The sequence below is a fragment of the Spea bombifrons genome, chromosome 10, assembly GCF_027358695.1.
Source record: "Spea bombifrons isolate aSpeBom1 chromosome 10, aSpeBom1.2.pri, whole genome shotgun sequence".
In the NCBI taxonomy this organism is placed as follows: Eukaryota; Metazoa; Chordata; class Amphibia; order Anura; family Pelobatidae; genus Spea; species Spea bombifrons.
This window is the reverse complement of record NC_071096.1, coordinates 24,215,194-24,232,364: the sequence shown is the minus strand read 5'-3', so window position 1 is coordinate 24,232,364 and position 17,171 is coordinate 24,215,194. Positions and strand designations below refer to the sequence as shown.

The window sequence follows — 17,171 nt, the reverse complement described above, 5'->3', positions numbered from 1 at the left end:
GGGTAGGTGTGAAACCAGATGCTTTTATGTCATTAATTGTTATTTGTGAAGCAGTCCTATAACTTCCTAGCTTTTGCTTGGTACAGCATAGTAGGAGCAAATATTCACTCTTCCTAAGGGAACTATTCAGAAGTGGACATGAAGTTACAGTGGAGGTGAGCTGCAGCAGCAGCTACATCTCTGTCAACATTTAAAAAAAAAATTCCAAGGGCACTTCGCCACACAGCTATCACATACTTACTTGAAAATGTACCATGCCAACTTCCCCAAAGCTGTGCCCACGCTGTTCAACCCCCCATTATTTAGTTCCACGGTTCCACATAGCTAATATGGTACAGATTATATAACAAAATTCACAAGCTGACTTGCCATTGCACTGTAAGGACTTCCCCCTGCACCCAGTGACTTGCTATTGCACACGCACAGGGCTTGCCATTCACACCTACAGGACACAGGCCATTGTCATGAACCCTTTAGGCACTTGTACATGCTCAACATGCTAATGTGCTATCAAGGCCAAAAATACACTTTTTTAAAATACCTCATTAGGTAAAGGTAGATTTTCCTGCTTTACACACACATTACTCTCTTATTTCATGCTCTCAGGGGAAGCAAGCACAATGAAGCATAATCATGATGTCACAAGCAAATTATAGTGCTGCAGATAAGTGTTTAAACTTTGCTTGCCATAGGTGTCTGTCTGTCAATCTATTAGAGTCAGTAATCTGGTCCAAGTAATGAGGCTGCTTTAAGATCAATGCTCGCTTATACTCGCCTCGTGCTGTAACAAGGACTTACTGTGTTTAATGGCTTTACTGTATACTGTATTTGCTCGATTTATAAGATGAGGTTCTTTTGGTGTCAGTGCGCATATATCGCCGCCACCACCTAGCCTATCATGTGCCATGCCTATATGTACAAACACTTCATGTTCTGTCATTTCATCCACACCTCTTACACATTACATTAGGATTAGGGTGATGACCCATTATGTCTATGGGTCTGTACATGTTGAGGAATCATTACTTGGCTGGTTACAGCCAATCTCCTCACTTGTAATACATCATACGTACAGCTTCAGCAAGTCTCTTTGGAGAAGACTGCCGTTAGTCCACTACAATGTGTTTTGGATTTCCAAGCTAGTCCCTGCCAGCAGCCTCCGGCCAGTATGTCTTTAGGTACTGGGCCCCTCCCCTCTATGATCACCCCGTCTCATTTTGTGCCCACAAATATTAGAAAAGATGCGAACATAGCTTCCCTTTTTAATTGTCACACATGATGTTGCTGGCAATAAATCGTATGCTTGTGGAGAGGTATCGGTGGTTCTCACAACTAAGGATCATAGGCCGATGGTTCTTCATTTTATTATTATCACCATTTGTTTTCAGCCAAAGCGGCAGCTGCTCTCTCTCTCAGTTCACTACCAATTGGGCCAATTTGGATATAGAGCTATTTTGTAGGCACTTTACAGGGCTTAAAGCCCCAATATGTTCTAACTGCCAGTCTTTTGCTCATACTACCAACTGTTGCCCTAACTCCGGCATAGCAGCCACTAACAGCTCCGTTAGTGGCGCGGCTTATGTCCTGCCATCTTTTTCTGCATTCGCTATCTAGGGAAGGCCTAGGTCTGCAATAACTTTAATCTCACAGCCTGCAATTACTGGCAGTGTTGTTTTCTACATGTCTACTTCATCTGTTATAGGGCAGACCCTAAGTCGGCCTATACTCGGCTGACTAAGCCAGATCAATGTCAACCAATTAGCCAGGTATCTAGAGCATCACCTGTCTCAGCAGCTTACATACTTCCTACTAACTGGTGTAATAAATATAAAAGGTGCTTTCTACAACTGGTTTCATACGGATCTGATCACCCTCCCCCAGTCCACTTTCAAAGGACGCAATCTGCTGTCAACGGGGCTAAACCCACAGGTCACGACTGAACTGCTTTACTCCAAATTGGAGAAAGGGTTTGCCATAGGTCAATTCACCAAGTGCTCCTTTCATTCTTGGAGGGTCAATCTCATTGGGTAGTTCAAGGCAAATTTTCAAACAAATTCTGCTTGCTTTATGACCTGTCTGCGCCTCATTCTTCCCACGTTCCCACATCTTAATTCCTTGATTCTATCAGAAGAGTTTTCATTGAAATATTCGTGAGTTGTCATGGCCAGGACGCTTGGTTGTCAAAAGCAGATATAGCCAATGCATTTAAGCTTCTCCCTATGATACCGTGGCAGTGGCACGGTATCAGGAGGGAGGGACTGTACTTCTTTGCCACTAAGCTTGCTTTTGGGTCTAGATGCAGTCCATGGCCTTTTCATTCTTTAGCACAATCCCTTAATTGGATACCCAGGTCCACTGTCATAAGGTCATCCAAAATCTGGACTATCTCCTCAATTTGCCATAAGAATTATTCCTTGGAGGAGGTATGTTTATTTCCAGGCTGCTAGCCTTGCTACCAATAGCCACTGACTCTGACGCCGTCATCCGTTTAGGCATAGCAGTCCAAGCAGGCCTGGTCATGTGGGATCATTTATTACGGCTCTGTAACAGCATTTCTATATTCATTCCGCAGACATCTGAGGGTTCTCCACATATCCTATCTGATATGGCAGCTACGCGTGGCTATGCAGCTACCTTCGGTAACCATTGGCTGGTGGGCTGTTGGCCTTCTAAGATCCTTTGGATGCCTGGTTCTTAAGGCAGCCATCTTTTTGGCCTTTTATATTTTTCTGCGGCCAGATTAATTTACCTACACCGGGGCCCAGTCTCACGTACATGAAAGATCAGTTTAACACGGCAACCAGAAGGATTACATTTACATTTGCTACGTTGCAAGACCCAGCAGACAGGGCCAGGCGTTATTATCAGGATATTTGCCTTACAGAATCAATGATGGTCACTGGACAAGCCGTCCGATAGCCCTCTGTTCCCCTAGCCTGTTAAACCCATTACTTGTCCGTACTCTCTAACTTAATCTAGGGTGCGATCTTTAGGTTCTCATGGCATTAAATTCGTATTGGCGCCACTTCCACCTCATCTAGGAATAGGGTACCTGCTCATGTCATCAAGCACCTGGGTAGGTGTTATGCTAGATACATTCCGGATCCACAGAACCAACATTAGAGTTTTGCAGTCTCTAATAAAAGTTTATTGCGATGTTTTCACCTCTTTGACCTCTTTTTGTCATAATGACCATCATGATCTCGGCATACCTCAGATCATGTCTGAGTTCTTTACATTTGTCTTTTCTATCTGTTTCTGTCCTCTCCTGGTATTGCCTCTGTTTTCCCGGACTCTGTATACAAATATATATATATATATATATATATATATATACCAGTCGATCCGCCATAATATCATGACCACTGACAGGTGCAGTGAATACCACTGATACTCTTGTTTTCATGAGACCTGTCAGTGGGTTGGATGTATTAGGCAGCAAGTGGACAGTTCATCCTCATGTTTGTGTTAGAAGCAAGAGAAATGGGCAAGAATAAGGATCTGTGTGACTTTGATAAGGGCCGAATTGTGACGGCTCGATGACTGGGTCAAAGCATCTTCAAAGCTGCAGCTCTTGTGGGGTGTTCCTGGTCTCCAGTGCTTAGTATCTATCAAAAGTGGTCCGAGAAAGGAAACACAGTGAACTGGTGATAGGGTCATGGGGGGCGAAGTCTGGCCCGTGTTGTCAATCCAACAAATGAGCTACTGTAGCTCAAATTGCTGAAAAAGTTAATGCTGGCTCTGATAGAAAGGTGTCAAAATACACAGTGCATTTCACTTTGATGTGTATGGGGCTGCATAGCCGCAGACCATTCAGGGTACCCATGCTGACCCCTGTCCACTGCTGAATACGAATACAAGTGGACCATGGAGGAATGGAAAAAGGTGGCCTGGTCTGATGCATCTGATGCTGACATCTTGGTAGCAGATACCTCTGCACACCTCCAGAGGTCTAGCTGAGTCTATGCCTCGATGGGTCAGGGCTGTTTTGTTGGCAAAAGAGGGTCATACACAATAAGAAGCAGGTGCTCATAATGTTATATATAATATAAATGGCAAAACAATAAAAAAAAAACTTCCAGAAGAGAAAGATATATGATACCTTAGTATAATCTCTAAACTGTAAAGTCTTTTGAGCAGGGCCCTGAATGAATTCTATAAAATCAATGTGGCAGGGAATATCCAAATAATAACCTAGAGTTATCTCAAAATTAATCAGGGGCATTAACAGAGCATTAGATCCCATTATATTTGGATCTGCTACTTGCTGAGGGGGAGGGGCAAATGCATATGGGGGGGGTCTGCAGAATGTATGGACGTATGACTTTCAAAAGGGGCATCATGAACATTTAAAAGGACCGCATAACCATCATATGATGGCTGAAGTGTTTGTGGACACATATGGTTTGCAAGATCAGAAAGGACAGAGCTGTATTTTTGTACATTTTGTGACAATGGCTGTTTTAACATTTCTGTGGTGCCATGTTTAGCTGTAATTCTCTTTTTTTCATTTGCTGTATCCACACAAGTTATATAATGTTTTTTAAAGGACAATGAGGGCTTTTTTTAGATACCATTATTTTGACCATATCATATAATTTACTATAAAAAAAAGTAAAAATATGGTAAAACATTGAGAAAAAATTTACTTTTTCAGACTTTTATTCGAAAAATCTTTTACTTATCTACAAAAGCTTATGAAACACACATTCTAATATTTGTCCCGAGTTTAGACATATCCAATGTTTTTATGTTCCTTGCAAGTTATAGAACAATAAGTACAAGTACCATATTGCTATTTCAAAATCTTTTTTTTCAAACTGGTCATACTGCCCCCATGTCCTATTTTCTTTCTTTGAAGCTAGTCAATTCAACTTAACCCAACAAACCATATGTTTGAAAACTAGACACCCCAGGGCATTTAAAATTCCAGTATTTCAACTCTTTCCAAGAACACACATACACACACACGGCCCTTTACACACTGCCTTTACACATACCTGCCCAATAACACACCTGCCTTTAAACACACATATGCACATACACACAACAGCTTACAAACACACAAATACCTACACTGCTCGTACACACACCTGCCCATACAGACTTAGGAAAACACACACATATATACACATACACTGCCCTTACACCCCTTTCTCCCTATCTCTTACCTTTCTCATTTTCCATCCTCCAACTTTAGTGCTCCCTTATCACTATGCCCTGGACAGCCACAGCGTGTCCGCTTACTGGGAGAGGGAAGGAGCTGACGGGCGGATGTGTTTCACAGTCTGGGGCACAGGACGATCCGTCACAGTTATGTTTCGTCTATACCCTTTGCTTAGCTTCCATACTCCCTGCCTGCAGCATCCTGCACGTGATTCTAGTGATATGTTTCATGCCTGCTCCAGGGTGCCTGCAGGATATCACTGTTTCATTTTGGACTACATCTGCTGCTTTATCAGGGCGCTGGTGTTTGGCTGCACAACCCTAGATGCTCATCACCTGGGTGAGTGTGGTCACCCTGCAACCAGGCCCTGTCCAACTCCACTACTGCACTGTGACTCCTGCATACAATCATCGGGCACGCTGGGTCCTTTCAGTCATCTGTTTGGACCCAGTCCGTGACAGATTGTTGGCATGATGTTCTTATTGTGAAATGTGGTGACACCAGATGAAATGGGACTCATGTCTTCCAAAAAGTTCCACTTTTGACTCATCAGTCTGCAGAATGTTATCCCAAAAGTCTTGGGGATCATCAAGATATTTTTGGTAAATGTAAATCAAGCCCTTGTGTTCTTTTTTTCAGCAGTTGTTTTAGCCTTCCAACTCTCCCAGGCATGCAATTTTTGTACAGTGTCTTTTATTCCCCTTACTGTAAGAAATCTCTTCCTTTGTTGTCTATGAAATCCTTTCTTGCTCTTACGGTCTCAGAGGATGACCTCTGGTTCTTTGTACATTTCTGTAGGGCTGCAACTAACGATTATTTTAATAATCGATTAGTTGGCCGATTATTTTGTCGATTAATCGATTAATCGGATAAAAAAATACATTATTTTAAATTGAAGAAAAATTGCAATAAAAAACGTACAATTTACACTTTCATCTCTTTATTGCAATGGCCTCTCTCTCTCTATTCACCTTCTTATTTTACTGACATAATAATAAAAGCTACAAGAACCCAAACACAGTGCTTCTCAAACTACCGTATTTGCTCGATTATAAGACGAGGTTTTTTTCAGAGCAAATGCTCTGAAAAATACCCCTCGTCTTATAATCGGGGTCGTCTTCTAATCAGACCTCAAATAGAGGTCTGATTAGGAGACTAAGATCCAGATCCCCCGCACCGCTGCAGGGGACCTGGATCCTCCTGTCGTCGCTCCCCCCCCCACACACACACACACTTACCGGTGCTTCCGGAGGTGAAGTTGGCAGCGGGGGTTTGTATGCGTCCGTCGCAAATACCTTCCCCGACTGTCAGAGATCAGAGTTCCAGAGTTCCTGATCTCTGACAGCCGGGGAAGGTATTTGCGACGGACGCATACAAACCCCCGCTGCCAACTCCACCTCCTTCCGGCTGCCGCGGAATGAGACGTCAACCCGCTGCCCCGGCAATACACCAGGGAATTGGAAGCACCGGTAAGTAAGTAAGTGTGTGTGTGTGTGTGTGTGTGTGTAGGGCATTTCTGGAATGCATTACACCCCTATATGCCACTCTGGCACTTAGGGGGTTAAAAGGCATATTATGGGGCAGAGTGGCATATAGGGAGGTATAAGGCATTTCAGGAGGCAGAGTGGCGTTAAGGGGGCATTTAATAGTGCACTCTGCCTCCTGAAATGCCTTATACCTCCCTATATGCCACTCTGCCCCATAATATGCCTTTTAACCCCCTAAATGCCAGAGTGGCATATAGGGGTATAAGGCATTTCTGGAGGCAGAGTGCTCTATATAATGCCTTTTAACTCCCTTAATGCCACTCTGCCTCCTGGAATGCCTTATACCTCCCTATATGCCACTCTGCCCCATAATATGCATTTTAACCCCCTAAATGCCAGAATGGGATATAGGGGTATAAGGCATTTCTGGAGGCAGAGTGGCACATAGGGGGTCAAAAGGCATACCATGGGGCACAGTGGCATATAGAGGGTTAAAAGGCATATCATGGGCCACAGTGCCATATTGGTGTGGCAAGCCTGGGGGCAGATGTGCGTAACTGGGGGACAGGTTGGAAAATACTATAGAAAATATAAAAGAAATAAAAACAAAAAAAAAATATTTTTCTCAATCATAGCTTTTATTAAAAAAAATAGTTTACATGAATTAACATTTACTGGTAAAACTTTTTTCCTTTAGGGTCGTCTTATATTCAGGCTTTTTCTTTTTTTCCTAAGTTAATATTCAGATTTTGGGGGGTCGTCTTATAATCAGGGTCGTCTTATAATCGAGCAAATACGGTAGGTTTTAATACAAAGTAATTAGTAAATATTAATTCATATGTTAACTATTTTTCATATTTAATAAAAACTGAGAAAAAAGCCTTGTTTACATTTTTTTATTTACCAAACTGCCCCCAGTTATGCACATCTGACCCCCAGCTTGCCACTCTGCCCCCATATATGCCTTATACCTCTTATATGCCAGATTCCACTGTGCCCCCTGATATGCCACTGTGCCCCTGATGTGCCTTATACTCCTTATATGCCAGTGATATGCAACTGAGCCCCCTGATATACCTTTTACCCCCAGATTTGTTTTATGCCCCCCGATATGCCTAATATCGATGTCTTATACCCCCTATATGCCACTGAGCCCCCTGATATACCTTTTACCCCCAGATATGTTTATGCCCCCCTGATATGCCTAATATCCATATGCCTTATACCCCCTAGATGCCCTAAAAATTCATAATACCCCCCATACACCACTATAACTCACCCATACACCACTCTGGCTCCTCCCCCTCCCATACACCACTCTGGCCCCTCCCCTCCCATACACCACTCTGGCTCCTCCCCCTCCCAAACACCACTCTGGCTCCTCCCCCCTCTCATACTCCACTCTGCCTCCTCCCCCCTCCCATACACCACTCTGCCTCCTCCCTCGCCCATACATCACTTTGGCTCCTCCCCTCTCATACATCACTTTGCCTCCTCCCCCTCCCATATACCACTCTGCCTCCTCCCCTCCCATACATCACTTTGGCTCCTCCCCCTCCCATACTCCACTCTGCCTCCTCCCATACACCACTCTGGCTCCTCCCCCTCCCATACTCCACTCTGGCTCCTCCCATACATCATGTTGGCTCCTCCCCCTCCCATACATCACTTTGCCTCCTCCCCCCTCCCATACTCCACTCTGCCTCCTGTGAACCTCCGTTTCTGACAAGACACCAGGGAGCCGGGTAGAGAGGCAGAGTGGCGTATGAGAGGGGGAGGAGCCAGAGTGGTGTATTGGAGGGTGGCTCCCATACACCCCTCTGACTCCTCCCCCCTCCCATACACCGCTCTGCCTCTCTACCTTGCTCCGTTACTGAAGGCGCTTTCATTGCAGCTTCATAGAAGCCACAGTGTAAGTGAAGGGAAGTAACGGAGTCTGTCTGTGCGATGCAGACCCTCACCGGCTATCAGAGAGGATGATTCTCTGTCAGCCAGTGGGGGTCTGCATCGCACAGACAGACTCCGTTACTCACCTTCACTTACACTGAGGCTTCTATGAAGCTGCAGGGAAAGTGCCTTCAGTAACGGTGCCGGGTAGAAAGGCAGAGTGATGTATGGGAGGGGGAGGAGGCAGATGGGAGGGGGAGAGAGACGGAAGTGAGAGACCGGCCGACAGTGAGGGGAATCCAGGTCTCCTGCAGCGTTGCGGGGGATCTGGATTCCGATGTTATAATCCGATCTCTGTTTGAGGTCGGATTATATAAGGAGAGGAGTTTTTCAGAGCATTTGCTCTGAAAAAAACCTCTTTTTATAATCGATAAAAATCGATCCGATTAATCGATGATGAAATTCGTTGACAACGATTTTCATTATCGATTATTATCGATTTTATCGATTAGTTGTTTCAGCCCTACATTTCTGTTAATTAACAGGTTACTGGAGAGTGGCCTGGGAGACACAGGACCATCAATATAAACGCATATAGAATTCAACATTTAGGTAAAATCGGTCAACTGTCCGGGGATTCTCCCAGTAGGAGAATTTCTTTGCAGAGTTAAAGTAGGACTTACATAATTGCCTTTCCATTTTATTTGGAATTTCACCTGGGAAACAACCATACACAATGGGATAATTAGGTCTTGTTTCCAGTGACAGGCAATGGTTATTTTTTTTGCAATCAAGCAGTGAATAATGAATGATTTTCGAAGTGATGGCCAATCTAATTGTAGAAAGGATGTTATGGGGCATTTGTCCAATACATTTGATGTTATAACAGTAATAAGATAATTCCCCTTTTTCAACTTGCATCTCCAGCATACGTCTGAACTATTTGTATAAATAAATAAAAGTGGCCGTAAATAATCATCCGCAGGGGCCCTGCTGCTTACCTGGGTGTTGCTCTCACAGAGCAGCGTCTCTTGTTCTGCCCAAGGGAAGAAGGAACTCAGCGGAGTCACGTAAATGTATGTCACGCCACATGACCCTGCTCTGTTCCTGCTTCCCTTGGGCGGGCCAAGATGTTAGCACAGAGTGCAAGCAACACAGAGGAAAGCAGCGGTCCCTGCGGATCTGCAGTTCAGGTAAGGTTGTGGGGGAAGGTTTATGAACGAGTATGCGTGATTGAGGGAATGAATGGGTATCTGGGAATGATTGGAATCTGTAAATGATCTGGTATCTGTGAATAAGGGAATGAATGAGTATCTGTGAATGAGGGAATGAATGCGTATCTGTGAATGAGTATATGAATGAGCGAATTCATGTTTTTGAATGAGTAAATGGATGAATATGTGTGTGACAGCATGGATTTGTAAGTGGGGGGGCATGGCACAGGGAGGCTGTAAGTGATGTCGAGACCCCATCCTGCTGAGCAGCATTTTATCTAATGCTGGCAGCAGCAATACACAAGGGGGACAGTTAGCTAGGTTATATAAATACCTAAGTAAACTAAATCAGATTTTGCCCAGTCAAAATTGTAATCTTTCTTTATTTGGTTAACATGTTGTTTGTCTATATTGGCATCTAAAAATATTGTTTTGTTTACATTCATTTCGGATTCGGATCTGCATTTTTTTCATGTTACGACCCAGCTGGGACGTGCGCCAACGAAGCTACACGTCGGTTTGCCGTCCCACGTCATACGCAAAGAAGGGGGTGTACCAAGCATAGGCAGGAAGTGTCCAGCCAATAAAAGCTGGCAAGATACGGAACAGAAATACAGACATTTTTTTTTTTTTTAACCTAGTTTCTATTCGTTTTATTACTATAAATGGATTCTATCTATTATCTATTTTTATTTTAACTTAAATGATTAGCATATTAATATTAGTTTAACATAATAGCACCACATCACATTTAATTACTATTTATTATTATACAACTGCCTATATATATCAATTAATATAATATCAATATTAGTTTAACAAAATAGCACCACATCACGTTTAATTACTATCTATCATTAGGAGGAAGTTAGTATTTATAGCACTAGCACCTTATATACATTTAATTACTAGGATGAGAGTAATCACTATCATCACAACTCCCATAACACACAATACACCCACACATACACTAGAAGATCTCATAACTATTGACAGTTAGTTAATTCAGATCTCGTCACATACACTTTCCGTACACCCAATTAGGAGACTTCACATTCACATCTAGTCTGTCACTTATTGATCACCTTACTAATATGAAAATATGAAATCTGGCTTTTTTCTTTTCATTCATTTATTTGATTACACACAAAATACATAAAGATGAGTCTTACGATATATTTTTCGACGAAATTAACTCAACAAGGTAGTCTTTTAATTCTTCGGCATCGCAATAAATCAAAACGATATATGACAGCTTTCTTTTTCTTTTCTTGAATGACTTACGCTGAGTAAATCAGCACAGCAGATCACGGCAAGTCCGGTATACACGTTTTGTTCGGATGGCCGGTTTTCGCTATGGACAACTGACGGAAAAAGCCGAAATAAGCCGAATGCGCCTGATTGTCTCCATACTGATAACGTCAGACGGCACGTCAGAGAAAGCGACGGAACCCACAGATAAAAGAAACGACGATACCGATAACGGAACAGAAAACCCTTCTCTTGAGGAAGCCACACGGCGAAACGCGTCAGAAGGACCACAGCTGATTTATCATTTATTATTTTATTCAAGAAGAAAACACCATACGGGACTCCCTTCCCCCCCCCCTCTTGGTGGACTTCATTTGCTTTTAAATGCACTCCGTGCATGGATGAACTGTGAGTGCAATCTAAAGAAGTATTTTTGCTTTTATTGAGATACTGCACTATGTTCAGTTTTATTTTCTAGATCTTATATGAAGATCAATTAAAGATTTCATTGTTTACCACACTTGAGAAGCCTGAAGCATTCTGTCCGTTTGTGAGTGCATTCATATTTCCATACACTTTCCAGTGTATATACGATTTACACTATATATATTTGTTTTTTCTTCCCTATATGTACCTGCGCCCCAATCATCTGTATTTCTACATTGCAACTCTCTTGAGGAAGCCAAAAGCGTATTTGGCAAAACATGTTGTTCCTTTTTGGAGAAATTAAATAGTCTTTTCTTACTAGGGCTGCAACTAACGATTATTTTCATAATCGATTAGTTGGCCGATTATTTTTTCGATTAATCGGGTAAAAAAAAAAAAACATGCAAATTTTTCGTTTATTTAAAATTTACAATTGCATTTCACGATTTGCCTTCTTATTTTACTGACATAATAATTAAAGCTATATTTTAACAAGAACCCCAAAAACACCAAATAAAGCTTTACTAGTAAATATTCATGAAAACTATTTTTGCCCAGTTATGCACATCTCACCCCCAGCTTGCCTCTCTGTCCCAGAAATGCCTTATACCCCCTATATGCTACTCTGCCCCTATATATGCCTTATAGCCTCCTATATGTCAGAGATGCCAATGTGCACCCTTATACCTCCTATATGCCACTCTGTCCCCTAATATGCCTTATACACCCTATATGCCACTGTGCCCCCTGATATGCCTTATAGCCCCATATATGCCTTTTACCCTTGATATGCCACCATGCCCCCTGATATGCATTTTACCCCTATATGCCAGAGATGCCACTGTGCCCCCTGATATGCCTTATAGCGCCTTCATGCCACTGTGCCCCGACACGCCTTATAGCCCCTTCATGCCACTGTGCCCCCTGATACGCCTTATAGCCCCTTTATGCCACTGTCCTCCTGATACGCCTTATAGCCCCTTTATGCCACTGTCCCCCCTGATACGCCTTATAGCCCCTATATGCCACTGTCCACCCTGATATGCCTTATAGCCTCTTTATGCCACTGTCCCCCCTGATACGCCTTATAGCCCCTATATGCCACTGTCCACCCTGATATGCCTTATAGCCCCTTTATGCCACTGTCCCCCCTGATATGCCTTATAGCCCCTTTATGCCATTGTCCCCCCTGATATGCCTTATAGCCCCTTTATGCCACTGTGCCCCCTTATACGCCGTATAGCCCCTTTATGCCACTGTCCCCCCTGATACCACTTATAGCCCCTTTATGCCACTGTCCCTCCTGATACCAATGTGCCCCCTATGTCTTATGCCCCCCGATACAAGAAAAACTGACATCGCTAAAATAGGTTTTTTATATTTATTAAATATAGACAAAAAAAATAAATACACAATAAAATATAAATATATGGACAATAAATCAAATATTATAGACATAAAAAAAACCACACAAATTAAAGAATGCACATAATTAATAGATCCCGCAAAAATTATACCTGCCCCACCAAGGGTTAATATATCAACAGAAGAAACACAGTGCACATCGTGCACTAAAATCCAAACCCCCTGCAGCGCTGCACGGGACCTGGATCCTCTCCGGCAGCGGGTAGGGGTCTGTGCGATGCGCGCAGACAGCCCCTTCTCCCCTCCCCTTCCTTTGGGGCTTCCATGATGGAAGCCGCACCGGAAGGTCACGTGACGCCGGGTTCAGTAATAGAAGCCCCGGCGGAAGTGGAGGGGAGAAGCGGAAGGGGAGGGGAGAAGCGGAGGATGTCTGCGCGTTTTGCACAGACCCTCACCGGGTGGCAGAGAGGATCCAGATCTCCTGCAGCTTTGCGGGGGATCTGGATTCTACAGTTATAATCCGATCTCTATTTGAGATCGGATTATAGAAGGGAGTTTTTCAGAGCATTTGCTCTGAAAAACATCATTTTATAAATCGATAAAAATCGATTCAACTAATCGATTATGAAAATCGTTGACAACGATTTTCATAATCGATTATTATCGATTCGTTTCGATTCGATTGCAGCCCTATTTCTTACCATTTTCTATTTTTCTATATGTTCACTTTTCTGATGTTCCGGAAAAGATTTTGAAGTTGTCTTCAAGCAAGTATGTATAAAAATCTTATTCTCTTCGCCATTTTCCATACAGGTTTGTCACTATAAATGGACTCTTTATTACAACTCTCCCGAGGAAGCCAAATGTGTATTTGGCAAAACACGTTGAGACTGAGATCTTATCCTATTGTGATTGAGATCATCTCGATTCCTACACCATTGACCGCTTGTGCATAACATTTGGTTGTGACAAAATTTGTTGTAGGTGCAATCACTTTTATTTTTATTTTACATTATCACTGTGATATTGCACCATTGGAGTTCTGTAAAGAAGTTTTTACTACATCTTGTGATGGGCTATGTTTGTGAGTGATTTTTATTTTTTCCTTTAAATATTGTGTTCATACAATATTGCATCATTATTGTTTTGTTTCCCATGTACATGCACCCCAAGCTGTACTGATTGGTATTCCAAACATCGAGAGAAGTGTTTTTCCTGGCATACAGTGGCAGTACGAGTGGGTAATGTCCTTTCCTTAGGGACAAGTAGAATCTAAAGAGATGAAATAGTTAAATGCCCCGGAGCCCCTCCTCCTTACCCAGAAAACCAGAGCCGCCCGGAGGGAAATCAGTTCTTTTCTTGTCCCTTTCAGGGACGGACAGGTGGAATCGTCGGTCCGGACAGGCGCACGGGTTGCTGCCTGGGGGTTTCGTTGCCTCCGATTGCTCCCCGGGTGGTGAGCAGAGAGGGGTCTTCCCTCCGTAGCGGTACGCGTTACGGAGGATGTGGTGAGTCTTCCTTTTGAGATCCAGGAAGTGGGAGCATGCGCAGTCTGGTGGAATGCACGCCTGGGTGTCGTTGCGTTCCACTGAAAATCCGATCGTGCTACTGAGCATGCGCGAGTCGGATCTTCCGGAGGGCGGCAATTTTAAAATTGCTTATAATGCGCTTTGCCTGTCTGACTGCTGGAGCTTTCGTCAGTACAGTGCAACCGTGTCACCAGCCCCCCCACACGGTTCAGAGGAGGTTAGGGTAAGATATTTCTTTATCTTGGCTCTTTTTTATCTTCTTCCCTCCAAAAAAAAAAATGTTATTTGTTAATTTTACTCGCTTTTGTTTTATCAGATGTCTAGTCCGGTGCCGTCAGAGAATCCGGATAAGGATAAAAGACCTGCTCTGGCTCCCAAAAAAGCCACTTCTAAAGCTAAACATTTAACATGTTCTGAGTGTGCTACTCCACTTCCTGATGGCTGCAGGAAAAAATTGTGTAACTCTTGCTCTGCTGAACAACTGGCTTCTGAGAAGCGTAAAGACCTACAATCGTTCCTTAGGTGGTTCCAGGAAAATTTGGCACAGACATTTGAGGCGTTTCAGTTCTCCGCGGCTCAGACCCAAGAAGTCCAGGTCTTTCTCTCCATCTGACCTTTCCTCGGGTGAGATCTCCCATTCCTCTAATTCATCATCAAGTGACAGTTCGGAGGATGAGATGATTTTTCCTCCCCACGACCTTCGTAAGTTCACCAAGGAGGTGACTCGTCTACTCGTAGAGGATGATGTAGGAAGAATTAAGGGTTTCCCTGTGCTGCCTAAAGTGGATGACCTTATTGCCAGGGAATGGAAGCACCCTGGGAAGCGAGCTTTCATTTCCAAACAGTTTAAGCAGCTGTTCAGGCTTCAAGGGGACTATTCTTGGGATGAGCCCCCCAAAGTGGACGTACAAGTGGCCCAGCTCTCTAAAAAGACTACTCTCCCTATTGGTGAGGTGTCCGGGCTTAAAGACCCCATGGGCAGGAGAGCGGAAACTTCGTGCAGGCGTATTTTTCAGGCTGCAGGAGCTCAATGTAAGGTGGCGGTATCCAGTGCAGCGGTGGCTAGAGCCCAGCACATGTGGATTCAGGTTTTGCAGGATCGTCTCGCGGATTCCGATTCGGAGATTTCTAGGCTTTTAAAGAACTTAAAGCTTTCTAACAGTTTTTTTGTGGATTCGGCTCATGAATCTCTGAAACTATCAGCCAAGAACATGGCATTGTCTTCTGTATCGCGCAGAGCCCTGTGGTTACGGTCCTGGACGGCTGATTCCGCTTCCAAAGCTGCTCTCTGTGATTTACCTTTGGAAAAGAAGAAGTTGTTTGGTGCACCTTTGGAAGACCTTATTAAGCAGATTTTGGATACTAAGAGAGCCTTACCGCAGGATAGAAGACCAAGGTGGAGTCGTAGATATCCATATAGGAACCCTAGGCCTTTTCTCCAATCCGCTAGATCTCAGAATTTTCGTGGGTCCTTTGGAGATAAGAAATTCCAAGACCGGCCGAAAAAGCAGGACAAAAGGAAATTCTGACAAAGTAGGGGGTCGCCTACAGCACTTCAGTCTCTCCTGGGAACAGACCACGCAAAATCTGTGGATTCTACAGATTATTTCACAGGGTTACAGGATAGAGTTCATTCATCCTCCGGTCCGCCACTTCCTGATTTCGTCTTACCCCTTGGTAACAAAGAATTTGACGCTTTTTTCAGAAAGCATGAAGCTTTTGGAAAAGGGAGTTATAGAGAAGGTCCCTGTTCTCCAAAGATTCCAAGGAGTCTATTCCAGGTTATTTCTGGTGCCGAAGCCGGACGGCTCCCTTCGTCCAGTTTTGGACCTAAATATTGTCAACCGCTGTATCCCCTATCAGCATTTTCGGATGGAGAGTATCACCTCAGTCGCACAGGTCCTAAAGGAGGGAGATTTTATGGTCACCTTAGACCTGAAGGACGCATATCTTCATGTCCCCATAGCCGAGGCGTCCAGGAAGTTTCTGAGGTTTGCTCTACGGGTCAATCAGAGGGTGCATCATTATCAATTCAAGGCCCTTCCATTCGGTCTGGCTTCTGCCCCAAGAGTGTTCGCAAAGATTCTTTGTCCTTTGACTGCTCACCTCAGGGAACAGAATATTTCCATCATTCCTTACCTGGACGATTGGCTGATCATGGCGGCTTCCCGGGAGAAGTTATTGTTAGACCTGTCCACAACAATGAAGTTTTTGGAACAACACGGCTGGTTGATAAACAAGCAAAAATCTTGCCTCATCCCTTCTTCCAAGATTCTATTCCTGGGATTTTTGGTGGACTCAATGTCCCTTTGCGTCTATCTTCCACGTCCCAAGCGGATAAAGATAAAACAGGAGATCGCAGCACTTCAAAGGTGTCCAACTTGCTCGGTCAGGAAGGCTATGAACGTCCTGGGTCTGCTAACCGCTTCCATCCCGGCGGTACCTTGGGCAAGGTGTCAGCTTCGTCCCTTGCAGTGGCAGATTCTCTGAAACTGGTCCAAACGAGAAGAGGACCTGGATTCGTCCTTCACAATAAGTGGCCAGGTCCTATCCCAATTAAATTGGTGGAAACAGTCGACCCATCTCGCCAGGGGACTCTCTTTCCGACCCAGAAGTTGGATAATTATCACTACGGATGCCTCCGGTCGAGGATGGGGAGCCCATTTGTGTTCCCTTTTTCGAAGAGGAGATTGGGCTCCAGTGGATGCTGTCCGCTCGTCAAATTTCCGAGAGCTGAAGGCAGTTCTTCAGGCTCTCCTGGCCTTCAGGCCCTTCATAGAGGGTCAGGCAGTGAAGATCCAATCAGACAACGCATCGGCCGTCGCCTATGTCGACAAGCAAGGTG

General features: G+C 44.0%; 1 protein-coding gene across 2 annotated transcripts in view; it reads right to left on the bottom strand.

The window, feature by feature from the left end:
* Positions 1-17,171, bottom strand: part of TSNAXIP1 (translin associated factor X interacting protein 1) — a 135,684-nt gene that overhangs the window by 1,015 nt on the left and 117,498 nt on the right. The window lies entirely within an intron of this gene.